Genomic DNA, 16,832 nt, shown 5'->3' with positions numbered 1-16,832 from the left:
GCTAATGAAGGACTGATGCCCAAGGCTGGGCTCACTGAGCTTTGTGAGCTGTTGGAAGTAGAGGCGGCTCGGAAAAGATATAACCAAAACATAAAAATATTGGGACTGTGGGATACGAGACAGCCGTTCCGTGTGCATGATGCTGTTAACCCTCACGGCTCACGGACACCCCATCACCTACGACGGACGTGTATTATGTATTTGGTAGAGTCAGGTACCGGGCTTGTCGAACCAATAGGAAAAGGGTAAGAGTGATCGCCGATGAGAGGCGCACTCTAACTGGGACATTCAAGGGATTAGTTGGCTAAGCATGGGCGCCCAAGTGTGAATGGGGTGAGCTCATATAAAAGCCAACTAAACCTAAAATTCATTCATTCTCTCATTTGTGCAATAGAAGAGTGCTCTTGCTCCATCTCCATCTCCATCTTCTTCTTCTTCACCTCCTTGTGTGTGTGTGTATGTGAGAGAGAGAGAGAGGGAGAGTGTGTGTGTGATCGAGCATTACGAAGGCACGACGATGGCGAAGTGGTTGAGCGGGGCACGACTGCAGCTTCTTCTTCATCGCAGCGAGGAATCCACCACGAAGGCGAGCGTAGAGCGGTGAGTGACACACCCTTTGCTCTCTTGAGCTTGCTAGTTTAGGCTTGTTGTGTGCTTGGAGCCATTTGTGGCTCGCACACTGTGTATCGGCAAGTCCCTTGCTTCGACAGTGCGTCAAGGAGCGCACATTTTTGGCGCCGCTGCCGGGGAAACGCCCTACACTAAGCTCGGTTAAGCACTTTACGCTTTCTTGTGATGCAATCTCAATTGAAGGATTTGTGAAGAAGGAAGGTGTGGTTGTGTGGAGAAGGATTTGTGAAGAAGGAAGGTGTGTGGAGAAGATTTTTGTTACACTGTACTGTCTTTTTTGTTTTCTGTAAAGAAGGAGTTACAATTTTTTTGCAATGTACTGTTAGACTTAAGGTATTAGCTATGGAATGTTAGTTTTGTAAGGTTCAATGTTAGTTCTGTAAGGTTAGTTTTGTAGATCTGTTAGCTACTGTAGTACTGTGTAAACAGTGTTAAAGTGTGTGTGGCAGTATCTCTATTAGCTGTAAGTAGATAAGTTAGGTGTAGGTTAAGTGTGTGTGTGCGCGCGTGCGCGGCGACTTTAAAAAAAAAAAAAACTTTAAAAAAAATAATTAAAAAGAAGGATCGGGCTGGGGATCATTCCCCAAGCCCAAGCTCAAACCCAGACCTCAGACCTCAGTCCTCAATTTTAAAATATAGTTTATACACCTTTTTATATTTAAAAACTAATTTTAGGATTTCGAGGACTATAAAGACTATTTTTAGGATTTCGAGGGCTTCACGTAGCCGAATAGGGAGCTGTAAAGCACACACGTTCCTTTAGCCAAAACGCTCGTCTTGAGCTATTACACGCCATATTTTGTGGCTTGGTTACAAAAAATAACCAAGAATAACGAAAAACTTGGGTTATAAACACCTTTTGAAAAAAAAAAAAAAAAACTAAGTGAGCGGCCTTCACGGGCACTCACCAACGCGCTTAGAGTGTGGAAGTCATATGAACCTACGCTCTGGACAAGTGTTAGAGCACGAGCATATTGGTAGTGCCTCCATTTACGCGGGCACCCATTATTCCTCCACCCTAGGTTCTGGACCTTCGGCCGGGACTCAAGGTAGCGCGACCCAAGATCCTCATATCGCGTCTAGTGATTCTTCCTCTAACTACGAAGTCATGGAGGGGTATCCTACACCATACCCTGATAGTTCAAGTCAAGACATGCATGCCATGGGCCCACGGCCCGGGTCCAGCATGTTTAGCCGCTTAAAAGAGACCCTTAGTAGAGCTACTCGCTCCGAACATGCGGTTAATGGAATAAATGAAGGGAGTGGGGAAGTAAATTCGTCATTCATGCCTAAAATAGACCCTATGCTTCTTGAAAGTGTGCATGTGAATGTTCCATCCACTGCACCTCCTGATCCTTTAGGACTATCTTCCTTTGAGGTTCTACTACCCGATGGTAGGAGTCTTGCCGAAGTGCAAGAGATCGAACGCTATATGCAAGCAACAAGGGAGAGGGAAATTGAGAACCTACGAAATCTAGAACAAATTCGAGCCCTGAAAGCAAAGGCTCCTATGACAACAATCATGCCAGCCGAGCAACCGAGTGCTCCCAAGGTAGCAGTCACGGAGGGGCAAGCAATGGGGAGCAATAATGCTTCCACTTCAAGGGAAACCTCCAGCACGCCAGGCCTAGATGGGATATTCCTAAACGAAAATTGGGAGTATGACCTACAAGCAGAAGCTTTAACTGATCGGTACACAGGACACACCTATCATGTGGGTTGGTTAGATGTTCTACAATCCACATCGGGTGCTACTAGCATAGATGAGCAACAACAGAAAGTCTGTGATGTTCTCCATAGGATTGTTGAGTTAGAAAGACAGAACACAGGGATGAACATGCCTTCAACAGGCCTAATGAGATTCTTGGATACGGGAAAGGCCAACCAACCAACCCTATCACAAATGGAGACTCCCTCAGTGAGCCCCCTTGATCCTCCATATGTTGTTTCGCCAGGAGCCTCAGTACAATCTGAACCCACAAGTGGCAGCTTTACCTTCCCAGATCTAGCTCATCTTTCTCTTAATGACACTACGGCTACCATGCATATCCCAGTGGTGAGCATGACAAGAAGTACACCATGGAGTTCATTTGTTAACACTGCACCGATGCCTAGTAGCACAGTGCCCCCAACTATACCTACATGTATGTATCAATCATGTGCACCTGTCGTACCTCAGCCTCATGTAGCTCCTACACCTCCGATTATTCCAAGAGCTTACAATCCACAATGCCATTATCCAAGCTCTTATACAAGTGGAGCCATGCCATTTAATAATAACATGCCATATCAGGCACCCCCTATGCCTAGGGCCACGCCTGTAAACTTTGGACCACCGTCTGGTACACCACCATACGAAATATGGGACCCAAGAGCCGCACGTATGCCAAGGCCAAGGCCAACTCCCATCTCACATGTGGTTCCAGGAGCACATACACCCATTATACCTGCTCAAATAGGAGATTTGGAAGCATTTTCTCAAACTATCGGTCGCTCTATTGCGGAAAACATGCGTAGTGCACCTGATAGAGAGCCTAGGAGCAAGGCAATTCAAGTAGCTAAGCTCACACAGAAATTCAGTGGAGACGGAGATACTAGAAAGCATATGGAAGTCTTTGAACATGTGTGCAATTCCTTGGAAGAGCACAATGAGCTACATAAGTGTAAGGCTTTGAGTTTGACCCTAAGCGGAAAGGCTGGAGATTGGTATAGAACCTTAAGAGTAGAAGAGAAAACGATCTACTCTACTCTTAGAAGACTGTTCTTAAAAGAATACATACGAGAGGGAGTACTTTGGGGTGTAGCCTCTCAGCTCTAGAAATCCCAACGATAAGAAGGTGAATCCCTGAGAGAATTTATTAGTCGCCTAAAGAATTTGAATTCTCGATGCAATCCAAACGAGCGATTCAACAACAACCAATTTCTCGATAGATTCATTAGGGGACTACGACATGAAAGTATCTATAATGGCCTAGTCATTAGACGTATCACTACTTGGGAAGCAGTCACCATGAATGCAATCCAATTGGAGGATAATTTAATGATTGCAGGAGAAAGAGTGTCTGCCCAGCCGAAGTCTAGTAGCTCGCAAGCATCAGGGCATGAGCCAATGAAGATAAAGCCAATCGTGAAAGAGCAAACGATATCTGAGATGAATTTGGCAGATCTCACCAAGGCCATCCAAGAAAGCCTTAGGGGTAATCGTGCTCCACAAAACACTCATATGTATCCAAGAAGGGAGCAACAATGGTGCTCAATTTGCTTGGGCCCACATACTACGAGTGAATGCCCTACTTTCAGAGTAAAGTTTAACGGGACTTGTAACGCGTGTGGTAGGTATGGCCATCAAGCGAAGGATTTCCTAATGCTTAAACGCATCATGGAAAATAGACCGCCTATAGCTTGGGCAGACTCACCTCGAGTTCCTGCATTGATGCCTACCCCACCCATGGAGCAACAGTTTCCATTACAGCACATGGTCCCTAGAACCCAAAATGTGGTCCAAACCACACCGTTGCCACCTCCAATGCTAGGACCGCAACCCCCTCATCCAAGAGTTACACCTATGAACCAAATAGGTTGCAAGTCATCTAGTACTTATGTAGATTGCGAAGAGGACATAGACTCTAGTATCACCTATGGAGTCGACATGCTTGAGGAGTGTCCCATGTACTATATGGAAGACCATTGGGGACAAATCAAACCGGTATATCAAGCTACTGTGCTAGCAGCAAGAGGCCAAAACATTAATAGTTTTGCCAGGAGACCACCTCTTCAGTGCTACGAATGTGGTGGACCACATCGAGTAGCTGAGTGCCCCATTAGAATGCAAACGAATGCTGCACTAATGCAAACAAGTCAAGGGAGTGCATTGGCAATGCCAATACTCATTTGTAATCGTTGTGACATAGATCATTTGATCGCACAGTGTCCTAAAAATCCAAACGCGCCGAAAATCACACCATTGAACTTAATAGAGATTGTTGATGGGACACCACCAACTATAAACATAGCACCAGTGAATGCACTCACACGGTCGATGCTCCAAAAGCAAAATTACATCCTCGAAGAGAGAGATGCTGCATCCATTGGCCGAGCGAGAAAGAAGAAAACACGAAGAAAGAAATCCCTTATTGCTTCTAGCTCAAAACCTAGTTCAAAGACTAACATAGGGACAAGAGAGGATCCTGTGTATATGAATGACCCTGAGGATGACTCAGATTCGATAGAGACCACGGAGACCAAAACTGTTACTACAAAGGAAAAAGCCAGTGAGGAGGATCACGAGAGGGACTTACGACGAACACCAAAAGAGTATTCAAAGTTAAACCACCCAGTTGCAAACCCCCAAGATAAGCCACGAGAGACAAAAAATGAGGATTTCAAGAGAAAGATTGGAACCTATCCAAACCCAACAGTGGAAATTGAACGAGTCCAACAACTGAGGGGTTTGGTGGAAGAAACTCAACGAACATTAGAACCTGAACCCAAACATATCCAGATGTCGGACACAGTGTTTTCCACACAAGTTCAACCTCACAAGAACTACAGGCCGTTAGCTATACCCAGTATCATTCGGGAAGAGAGTGAGGGTAGGACATCTGAAAGTGGACACATACCTTTCCTACTAGAGAGAATGTTCAATGAGGGAATGCCCGACCCCCTTGAGGAAGTGGAGATTCCATCTTCACCATTCTCTTGTCAGGGTCCTACGTCCCACAAGATGCCATCAAATGTTGCCAAATTGATGGATTTCATGTCTTCATAAGTTAGAACCACCATCATGTCCAAACTATATAAAGACCCCGAGCTAGTCTCAGCTCTTCGAGCCTTCCTCAATGGAGAATTACAGGCCGGATTACCACAATTTTCACATATGAACAAACCTGACTCGGTAATGAATGATGAGGAACATTTAGCACCACCATTTGACCTAGCGGGACATGAATCTGAAATTGAAGTACCCGTTAACAAGTTGGGGCAATACTTTGAAGGTGATGAATCTAATGCTACTCTACCAATCACTACTAAAGGATTAACTGCAAAGGGGGTCCTTGACAGTGGTGCGGGAGTCAGCATGGTGACAAAGAGTTGTTGGGAGTCTATGGGGCGACCTCACCTTGAAGCCACAAGCGTAGTGGTAAAAATGGCTAATGGATCTATTGTTACGCCTATTGGAATGCTAAAGGATCTCAGGATCAAGGTCTTGGAACACGAGGTAAGGCAGACTTTCATTGTTATGGATTTTTCCAAGCATCCTATGTCATTTGAGATGATCTTAGGGCGTCCATTCATGAGGGAAGCAAAAATGGTGGATGACTGGTCCAAAAACCACGTCTACTTACAGTTCCAAGACTCTGTCATTTGAGTTGATCTTTTAAGTGGTCGAACGCATCCTCTAGGAAATAAATTCATCATTGATAATCGATCAGACACAACAATTCACTCAGCTCCATTACAGTATTGTTACACGTGTAACGAAGATACGAATATTGGGGACAACTCTCCTTATATGGATATCCTACCCGGAATGGCTGAGTCAGACAATGTCGATTGGGTACACCTAGCGGCAACTATAGATACATGGGGAGCTAGAGGAACAACCTGGGTAACACCAGATGGGGAAGAGATACCACACATTGCACTAGTAAACATGTTAGGTGTAGCGCATGTAACATCCGATGATAAGAAAGAGGCACACCTACCTGAGAGTGAAACTGATGATTCCTCAAAGGCTTCAGGCCAATACACATCGGAAACGAAATCTCAGGAAGAAATGGATTCAAAACCTGAGGAAACATCGAGTGAACCAAGTATAGAAACTGAACACTCAAGGCCTAGTACGACCGTCTATGGTAATTTATATGAGAGTGAAGAAGATACAAGCGAAGACCTATCAGGCGAGTCGAGTTCAAACGTTTACCAAAATCAAAACCTTAACAAGAAACAAAGGTCATATAAGAGACGACGATATCGAGCAAATGTGAGAGCTAGGATAAACAAGGAAAGATCTACTACAGAATGGCTTAGTTATCTAGGGGCATGTGATGCTCATCGAAAGCTAGTAGACAATTGGGGTGAACATCTCCAGAGTGTCATGTGGTGTAGCCCGCGACCCATTGACCTCGCTCAATTGGAGGTTACAAAGCCGAAATTGAGTCGAACTATAAGAAGACGTCAAAACCGAGAGTTAGCACAACAACAAAAGGAGGCAGAACTAGAAGAAAGGTCTCCATCAGGACAAGAGCCTGCTGACTTACATACGGCTCCTGAACATTTTAAATCTTATACCACGGGGGAACGAAAGGTTGTGTATGCCAAGGCCCAACGAATACCTACCAATGAAAGCAGTGGAGTCTATGATGGTCCAGCGGTAGTTAAAGAGATAGAATTAGCAGAACCAGGTGAGGAGTCTAAACCAGTCTTTATTGCTCAAGACCTTACCAAAACTGAAGAGGCTGTACTTAAGGAGCTCCTCAAGGAATACAAGGATATCTTTGCTTGGACATATCATGACATGAAGGGCGTCCCACCTTCTGTGGTGCAACATACGATTCCCATGATCAACACTGCTAAACCCGTCCAGCAACGACCCTATCCAATGAATCCTAAGTACGCCAAAATTGTACAAGAGGGGATTGAAAAACGTATCCAATGTGGATTCATATACCCTATTGAGTACTCAGAATGGGTTTCTCCAATAGTCATTGTGCCAAAAAAGAATGGGAAACTAAGAGTGTGCGTGGACCTCAAGAAAGTTAATGCAGCCACTAGGAGAGATCATTATCCCTTGCCATATTCAGAACATGTGCTTGAAAGAGTTGCGGGCAAGGAAGCTTATAGCTTTTTAGATGGGTACTCTGGTTACAATCAAATCACAATTGCATTAGAGGACCAAGATAAAACTGCTTTTATCACAGAGTTTGGAGTGTTTGCATTTCGTGTTATGGCTTTTGGCTTAACAAATGCCCCTGCTACATTCCAACGATTAATAAACACTGCGTTTAAAGAATTTCTAAGGGAGTTTTGTGAAGCTTTCCTAGACGACCTTTGTGTTTATTCTTCTTGGGAAAAGCATTTGTTATATCTACGAAAAATATTTGAAAGGTGCAGATTTTATCGCATCTCATTGAACCCTTTATAATGCCAATTTTGGGTTAAGCATGGAGTCATTCTAGGGCATATAGTGTCCAAGAACGGGATATCCACATATGAGAGTAAGATTAAAGCCATTGCCGATTTGCCACCACCTACGAACTATAAAGGAGCTCAAAGATTTATGGGCCATGTTGGTTATTATTGAAGATTTATTTTAAACTTTGCCGAGATAGCGCGTCCATTGTACAAGCTTCTTATCGAGTTTCACTTGAAGAATGTCATCAATCTTATGAGTTATTAAAGAAGGCCCTAACAAGTGCTCCAATCCTGCGAACACCTGATTGGAATGTACCTTTTCATGTGCATATTGATGCATCAAATTTTGCTATTGGGTGTGTTCTAACTCAACCAGGAGAACAATTAAATGATGCCGAGATGAACTACACTACTACAGAGCGCGAAGGTCTAGCCATGATTTACGTAGCAAAGAAATTTTGCTATTACCTTCTTGCTACCAAGTTTGTGTTTTATGTTGATCATCAAGCATTGCTATATTTGGTAAACAAGCCGTGTTCCACAGGTCGAATTACATGATGGTTGTTAATTCTTCTTGAGTTTGACTTCACCGTTGTTGTGAGGCCTGGGAGGAAACATGTCATGGCGGATCATTTATCTCATATCCCTAATGGCGAAGCTTCTACGGGGGTTGATGATGAATTGCGTGATACTCCTTTGTTCATTGTTGAGACAATGCCTGAATGGAGTGAAAAGATTGTTAACTTCTTAGTTAATGGTTTTCCACCCAAAGAACTGCAAAAAGATATAGCTCGAAAATTAATCAAGGAATGAGAACCCTATTGCTTACTGGCTGGAACTCTCTATAAGAGAGGAAAAGATGATGTTCTTAGACGCTGTGCCCGCGAGGATGAGTATTTATATATTCTACAAGAGGCACACATGGGCGTAGCTGGTGGTCACTTTTCAGGAAAGTTGACTGCCCGAAAGATCTTACAGTCAGGCTATTGGTGGCCCACTCTATTTAAGGATGCATCACTTTTTGCAAAGGGATGTGATGAATGCCAACGCTTCAAGAAGCCACAAAGAAGTGATAGGATGCCTCTACATCCCATTAAGGTAACCCAACCATTTGAAAAGTGGGGCTTAGACTTTGTAGGACCGATTAGTCCGGCTGCACGTAACACGCAATCACGATATATCATTGTGGCTACCGACTATGTACCAAATGGGCTGAAGCAAAAGCAACATGGAAGGCGGATGCAAAAACAACAGCTAAGTTCCTCTTTGAGAACATTATCACACGTTTTGGATGCCCCTTTGAACTTGTGAGTGACAATGGAACTCATTTTATAAATGAAGTAATAAAAGAACTCACATCAAACTTCATGATATCTCACCACAAGTCTACACCCTATTATCCCCAAGAAAATGGCCAAGCTGAGAGTACCAACAAAACTCTCATCTCCATTTTGACAAAGACAGTTGAGGCTAATTGCACTAATTGGGACCTAAAGCTTACATCAGCTTTATGGGCTTATCGTACTGCGTATAAAGTTGCTATTAATTGCACACCATTTAAAATGGTGTATGGCCAAGAAGCAGTTATGCCATGGGAGTTTTTCATTCCTAGTCTTCGAGTAGCTTCTCAAGAAGGTTGGGATGGTAACCCCTTAGTTGAGTGATTATATATCTTGGAAAGGCTAGATGAAGAGAGGCAATTAGCTGTGCGAAGTGCTCTAGTGGAGAAGGATAGGAGAAAGAAGTGGTTCGATAGCCATTTAAAGGATAAAGACATCAAGGTTGGTGATAAAGTTCTTATATACGGGGTACGTAATGAAAAGAAGAAATTGAAATACACTGGCAAGGGACCATATCGAGTGTGTGAAATTACCCCGCAACGTACCATTCATGTGGAGACTCTAGATGGAGTTAAACCATTGGATTCCTTAATGGGAGTAAATTCAAAAGATATTATGATCCTCTAAGCCAGGAAGAGTTGCAAGCCATCCATCAAAAGAAGGCTGCCAAGGAACAAGCAGAGCTTTAAAAAATCCAAGCAAGAGTTGAGGCTCGAGAACGACAACAACGTCTTAGATGCCAACGAGAGGCTAATCTGGGAATCACGCAAGCATTTTTCGAGGACACAGATGACGACTCATTAGAATCTGAGCCACCCCTACGATACCCAATTGAGCTAAATAGCCCCTATGGGAAAGTACTATACAATGCCTTATTAGATACGGGAGCTAAACACAATTTGTTATCCTATGGATTTTGGTGTCAATTAGGGAAACCGACCCTATCCCCGAGTACGATGCAAGTCAAGGGCATTAATAAAAAGAAAATTTCTATTCTTGGAGTCCTTCAGACCCCTATTGTCTATGACAATGGAAGCATAGTGCAGAGGTTTCTAGTCATGCCCGCGGGAGCTATGGAAGGCAACGTAAACCTGGGACGCACGTGGATGTTGACAACCAAATGCACTATTGATTGGGATATTGGTAGTGTCACGACGCGACCACCGACTCTTACCCCTATTATTCAGGCAAAGTCACCTACGTTGCAAACTCTAGCAAAGTTGAAGGATAGCCAACATTCACAAGCCAAGGTGGTTAACTCGTCTTTGCCGGCTACCCATGAACCTAGCACTTCAACACTTGTAGTTGCAGCAAGCAATAATATTGCAAGTACTCAACCTGCACGACCTAAGAGTACATATCAATGGGTCCCCAAGGCCTTACTTCCAACTACCTCAACCCTCCCATCCATTTCAAGAAAAAATTTCCCTGGAGAACCAAGAGCGCGCTCTAGGAGATTCAAGACCAAATCATGATGGATTCCAAAACGACTATTAGAAGCCCAAGGCTACTATGATGGAAATGAGCAAATTTGGGTACCTAAACGTAAAATGTGTCCTTCCCTATCGCCAACAAACCCATATGAGTCAAACAGTGTAACGCTAAAGCCAATGGCAGACCGTGGGAAGGGAAAGATCACAGAATGCTACACACCTAGTCCAGAGTTAGTTTGGACTCCAAGGCAAAACCAATTTATTCCACCTAGCTCAGGAAGGGGGGAGTTCCCTGAAGCTTCTAGCTCCTCATGTAATTCATCTATATAGGTAAAAGCTTCTACACAGCCTCCATCTATAGTAGTGGACCTCCATGAAGCTACAAAAGAATCCACACCTCCCAGTGTTCAAGAATCACGTGATGAACCACTTCAAGTTCGATCCTGGGAGAGTACCTTACCACCCTTGCAACTTGACGAGGCACCTAGGGTAATAGAAAACTACTGGCAAAAATCCTCACCTATTACCAACTGGAACAATTGGTTTCAAAGGGTGACGACATCATTTCAAACGGTATGATCTACCCAAGGAAGGGGGGAGTGTTTGTGGACATCCATTATTCACTTGCTTCCCTCTCAACCTTTCTCCCTGACCTCTTAATCTCCAATCTTAGGGAATGTATATATAAAGCCTTATACTCACAAAAACAAGATAAAAAATTAAAAGAGCAAGAGCCATAACACAAATCATAAAAACAAATTATGCACAAGAACATGACCCTTGTAATATTTTCACTCTAACCATCATCTATTTGCGTGTACAGATATGGCTAGTACGCTAGAATCATCCACTCCTGCCTAGGGTGAGAGGTACCCTCGTTACTTTTCACAAATATTTCACATGGTCTTTCCAGTGCTTGCATGTGAATGGGATTTGATAGGTACGCTAGCATGTGAGAGGAATTTTGAGGAGTTAGAATGGCTGATATGTCTCTTGACCACGTCTGATCCATACTTAGTAGAGAGCGTTTCTCCCATTGTACAAGCCTACCCTTTTGACCAAGATGACTATAGGCTTCTAGTGACCTTCTTAGTAAACATGGGCACCTATGATGAAGAAGAAAATTTACAGGACTACACGGATGGCACATATGGTCTCATGGATGATGACTTTGTTTATCTCGACGACGAGGATAGGGGTTTAGCCTTAGGGTTTCCCCCCAACCTCTACAATATCCTATTCCCTTGACTCTCTAGGGGGAGTGCAAATAATTAGGTTAGGGTTCCTTATGTTTTTTGTTGTGTTCAATAAGTGTTGGTACCTTTTCCCATTAATGTGCCTCCTGGAGGTATTCCTTTTGTTTCCTAGTGTGTACAGGAGCGTGTTGCTATTGATAGGATTTGGACCTTCATGGAATCTTTATTTCGACTCACTCTTCAAATCAAGCGTGACCATCGACACAAACAGGTGTTTCTTGTCCATTAGCATTGCCCCTTATCTTTTTTGCATCTATGATTGTCTACTTTAATTGTGATTGGTAGCCTAATATTCACCGCATTTGCTTGGTATCAAACATTTAATTCAATGTAATTTTTTGTCATAATCACTTGTCTAGGTTTAAAATCAAGCAGTCCAACTAAGCTAGTTTGACCAAGTTAGGTGTTAGAGATCTTCTTTTAATACCATGGGGAATGCCTTCCTAATAATCAATGGTTACTTAGGTTCTTAATCCGATTTAGGCAGCATTGTGTGAAATGTACTAGGGATTTCTAGTGGGCTTGACCCTATTGACCTTTAGCTTAAGTATTATAAAGGGAGTTTACTAGTGTGATGAGCCTTGGGGGGTGTATCAGTGTTATATGACCCCCCAAAGTTACAAAATTAAAATGTTGAAAATGAACAAACAAAAAATCAAAGTGCCACACTATAAAATCTTAAGCTGGAAGAGAAATCTCAGCTTGATTTGGTACTTCACTCACATGTATTGCCTATGGTACTAGAGCCCTAGAGGTTCCCAGTATGGGCGCTTTTACTTGAAAAGAAAAAAACCCAAGGCATACAAAATACGCACACACATCAAAATTGAATCACTGTGAAAAGAATTTGGGGGGTCAAAGAAAAAGTAATCAGTCAGGCGATGATTTCATGAGAAATTCCTTTTATGGTAGCTTAACTACAAGGTCTTCTAGATATAGCCTCTAGTCAGCCCTCGAACATGAATACTTGGCTCTCGCGATTAAACAACTTAATTGACCACAGAAAATTAAGAAGCTTACCCATGGTATTAATATTCGATCTCTAGTGCCTTTCGACCGTCAAATTAGCGACCCCAGACTTGTTTAATTTTTTACCTTTACATCTGTTTATGCATTTGATTACATTGCAATTTAATGTTCATTGCTGACAAATTGTTTGAAATTCTTTTACCAATCAATTTGTCTACCTAAAACTGCATATGCTTTTTAATCACTTATGAGAATGCAATTATTGTGCCAATGTTGTTTGATTTTGCAGTGACTGAAGAAGACTAAGGACATTCATCTCAAATTCTCTTCCACCTCGACGAACGAGCTTCAACTCAATAGCTTCCGAGGACGGAATCTACATCAGGAAGGGGGGCATGTTAACCCTCACGGCTCACGAACACCCCATCACCTACGACGGACGTGTATTATGTATTTGGTAGAGTCAGGTACCGGGCTTGTCGGACCAATAGGAAAAGGGTAAGAGTGATCGTCGATGAGAGGTGCACTCTAACTGGGACATTCAAGGGATTAGTTGGCTAAGCATGGGCGCCCAAGTGTGAATGGGGTGAGCTCATATAAAAACCAACTAAACCTAAAATTCATTCATTCTCTCATTTGTGCAATAGAAGAGTGCTCTTGCTCCATCTCCATCTCCATCTTCTTCTTCTTCACCTCCTTGTGTGTGTGTGTATGTGAGAGAGAGAGAGAGAGAGAGAGAGAGAGAGAGAGAGGGAGAGTGTGTGTGCGATCGAGCATTACGAAGGCACGACGGCGGCGAAGCGGTTGAGCGCGGCACGACTGCAGCTTCTTCTTCATCGCGGCGAGGAATCCACCACGAAGGCGAGCGTAGAGCGGTGAGTGACACACCCTTTGCTCTCTTGAGCTTGCTAGTTTAGGCTTGTTGTGTGCTTGGAGCCATTTGTGGCTCGCACACGGTGTATCGGCAAGTCCCTTGCTTTGACAGTGCGGCAAGGAGCGCACAGATGCTACTGCTATGATTGGCAAAGGCAGAGGGTCGCCGAGTGGGGTGTATGCAAAGTTAAAGAAACTAGAGGCAACACCTTTCGGGTTGTTCTCAATGGACATGCGCCTTGGCAGGCAGGGGCAGATTATGGCGAGTGTGCAATTGTACTTTGATCAAGATGTAATGAACCACCAGTTTCCGGATTTGGCACTCGAGATGAGGTGCCCGTTCGTGAAGTATTCACAAATTTTGGCGATCAAGAGCTGGGCTTTTCAAACCTGCTTCGATAGATCAGGTATGGTGTGGTTGGAGGAGTCAAACTCCCCTCGACTGAGGCATCTCGTGAACCAGCGGGACGGTTTGGGCAGATGAGCAGTGGTTAGTAAGAGCTAGTGACCTAGTCACAATCATTGTACTCACTTGATACACGGGAGAACTATCCATTCAATGACAAGCATGGAGCAAAGTTTTTTAGGACATTGAGCCCCCAGACCTCGCTTGACTGGCTAGACATGATGCAACCAAAGGGTTGGCTGTGCCTTTACCTGAGCCGTCCTGCACTACAGTGGATGATCTGCTCGATGGTCAAGATGGCACGGATGAGTGGAGCCTGATCTGGAGAGCCAGACAAAATGCAAGGACGTAACATGGTACAAGCCAAGTTTGGTTTCAAGCATGACAGTAAATGAGCGTCTTGGGAGGTCAATGCCAGATTTGTTGTGATACTTGTGTTATTGTATTGCGGCCTTATGCTCACGAGGAGCAACGTTGAACGCACCAGCCATCGAAGTCAGATGGCGATTAGGAATACCTAAGTTCCTTGATAAGGATCCCCCTAGCGAGGTACTCAATGGGATTGAGCAGGGGCTGCTGAAGGTGAAGACACATTACCGCCCCCTGTCTGATACAATGGGGAACCCACAATACTCCAATAATGATCAACACACGAGATCTTCTCAAACCCGAGAGCAACACTATGGCCGGGTCTACAGTGGCCGGCAACACCTGAATGATAGCCAAGTACCAAAATAGAGAGAGGGATCCACAATCCCTTGAACCTCGGACCCAACTCCGGGTCTCAAAGCGTAAGCCAAACACATCCAGCAGATGTCTAGCTCGACACAACTCCACAACCAGAATACATGGCAAAAGAAGGATACAAGCCCTCAGTAAAAAAGGGCTGCTCCCTATGTGCGCAAACTCAAAGAGACTTAATAACCCTGGCCCTGCATGGTCCAGGCGATTCAGCAAAACAGCCCCTGACCTGGGCGCAATCGTACAACACCAGAGCCCACTGCAGGCATTTGAAATAGATGGTTAGAACGCGTACGCGGGCGCTGAGTCACACAAGTGAATAAAGCTCAGCCTGCTCTCGGCTCCTGGGTGAGCGACTACCTGATGGCCGCTCGCGGCTCCACGCAGGGCAGCTCGTGGCCTCATGCCAATCCCACACTGGGGCAATGAGGGTCCAGCCCCTTGTAGCACGGTGACCTGCCGATAATGCTAGCAAGGACGCACGCACCCGCACCCCTACTGTTGCGCTTTCTGGACCCAAACACGTGACCACTATCACGAGCACATCACTTGCAAGCACAACAAAAAGCAAGCAGCAGGATCAGGAGAACAACACCAGCGCAACAAACTTTTTCAACTGCAACACTCGCAAGCACGAACAAAGCAAGACCAACAACGTAACACAACACCAACGCACGAGTAAGAAAAGCAAACCTCCAGAGAAGTCCATGCTCTCACCGTCGTTGGGTGAGGCATTGCTTGCACTCCCTTCACCGCCACCGACAACGCCATCATCAGATGCCATGATAAAGACAATTTGCAAAGAAATGTCATTGCAAGTACTTTGAGACGGAAGAAACAAACCCTCAAACCAATCTACACCAGACTTTCAAATGCTCGACTGATTTAAATTTGCGATTACAGCATATAGGCAGATACAAATTGAATAGTGACAGATAGGTGAAAGCTCAAACATGACAACAAAGTCTGAGACTTGAGGACAGATGTGCAAAAGCAAAACAAAAAGAGAATCTTCCACTAGGTGATGTAGCTCAAAAGCTTGTAGAAAGCAGGACAAACAGAGAATCTTGCACTCGATAATGTAGCTCAAAAGCTCATACATCAAAACAAATTCTCAGACTTGCTGCCATGACACAGTATAACGATAACACCAGAAGCAACAACTTATTACAAAGCATTTTTCTGCCCTTTCTGGCCTGTCATATAGACTACAACAACCACATGGAAATTACATGTCTTGTGCTCCATTCAGCACGTGCACTGAACCACAAAGACCAACATGAGCAGTCCTCATAATCTCAGCCTGCATGGTCGCCTTCAAAGACCTTGAGAAGCCCGCCTACGGCATTAAACGAGCAGAACAACGCATCATGCATGGAAAAGCTTTTGCTGCCACGTCCTCACCGCCTGAGCCTGCAGAGCAACCCCCTTCAATGCAGTCACCTTCCAGAGCCTTGAAAACCCCCCGCCATTAAACAACAGAGATGCGTATGGAACAACTAGGTCCTGTGGTAGGACAATACCTACTGTGCAGTGGTCTTCTCGCAAGGACAGCACCCGCTGTGCGCGCCACATCCTCTGGCAGGAGCAGAGCAGAAAGGATCGAGGCCCACTAGGAGCAACACGAAAAGGAATTCCACATGGGTCAAATGACCCTTGATAAAACAACCCTAAAGGCCTTGCGACACGTGGAAGCCATCCAACAAACCATCGGACGGCCTACAATTTGCAACAAACTTGTAGTTAAAACCCTATGCCCTTCTGCAGGCCAAAAAGGTTGGGATTTCATAAGTTGTTTCAAACAACATCTACCTCTTTGTTGCTAAGCATGGAAGTGATTGAAGTCTTTGCTTGGATTCGTAAACAAATACGCAATGAACTACACAATTCAATCTTGACTGAGACAAAGGTTTCAATGAGAGGAAACCCAACTAAACCACTACATCACCAGAACCTACTAGTTCTTACTGGACATATAGGTCTGCAATTTTTTCTAGAATATGTGCTAAAACCACACAAGAAATGCGTTAGATGGACGATGAAGAACACT

At 44.2% G+C, this 16,832-nt stretch overlaps 1 pseudogene; it reads right to left on the bottom strand.

Moving 5' to 3' along the window:
- Positions 1-14,594: 14,594 nt before the first annotated feature.
- On the bottom strand, positions 14,595-16,424 carry LOC147456236 (uncharacterized; annotated as a pseudogene).
- Positions 16,425-16,832: the final 408 nt, after the last annotated feature.

Source organism: Adiantum capillus-veneris, chromosome 6, assembly GCF_014529385.1.
Source record: "Adiantum capillus-veneris isolate H3 chromosome 6, ASM1452938v2, whole genome shotgun sequence".
Classification (NCBI taxonomy): domain Eukaryota; kingdom Viridiplantae; phylum Streptophyta; class Polypodiopsida; order Polypodiales; family Pteridaceae; genus Adiantum; species Adiantum capillus-veneris.
Note: the sequence above shows the minus strand (reverse complement) of the source record. Positions and strands in the feature narration are given on the sequence as shown.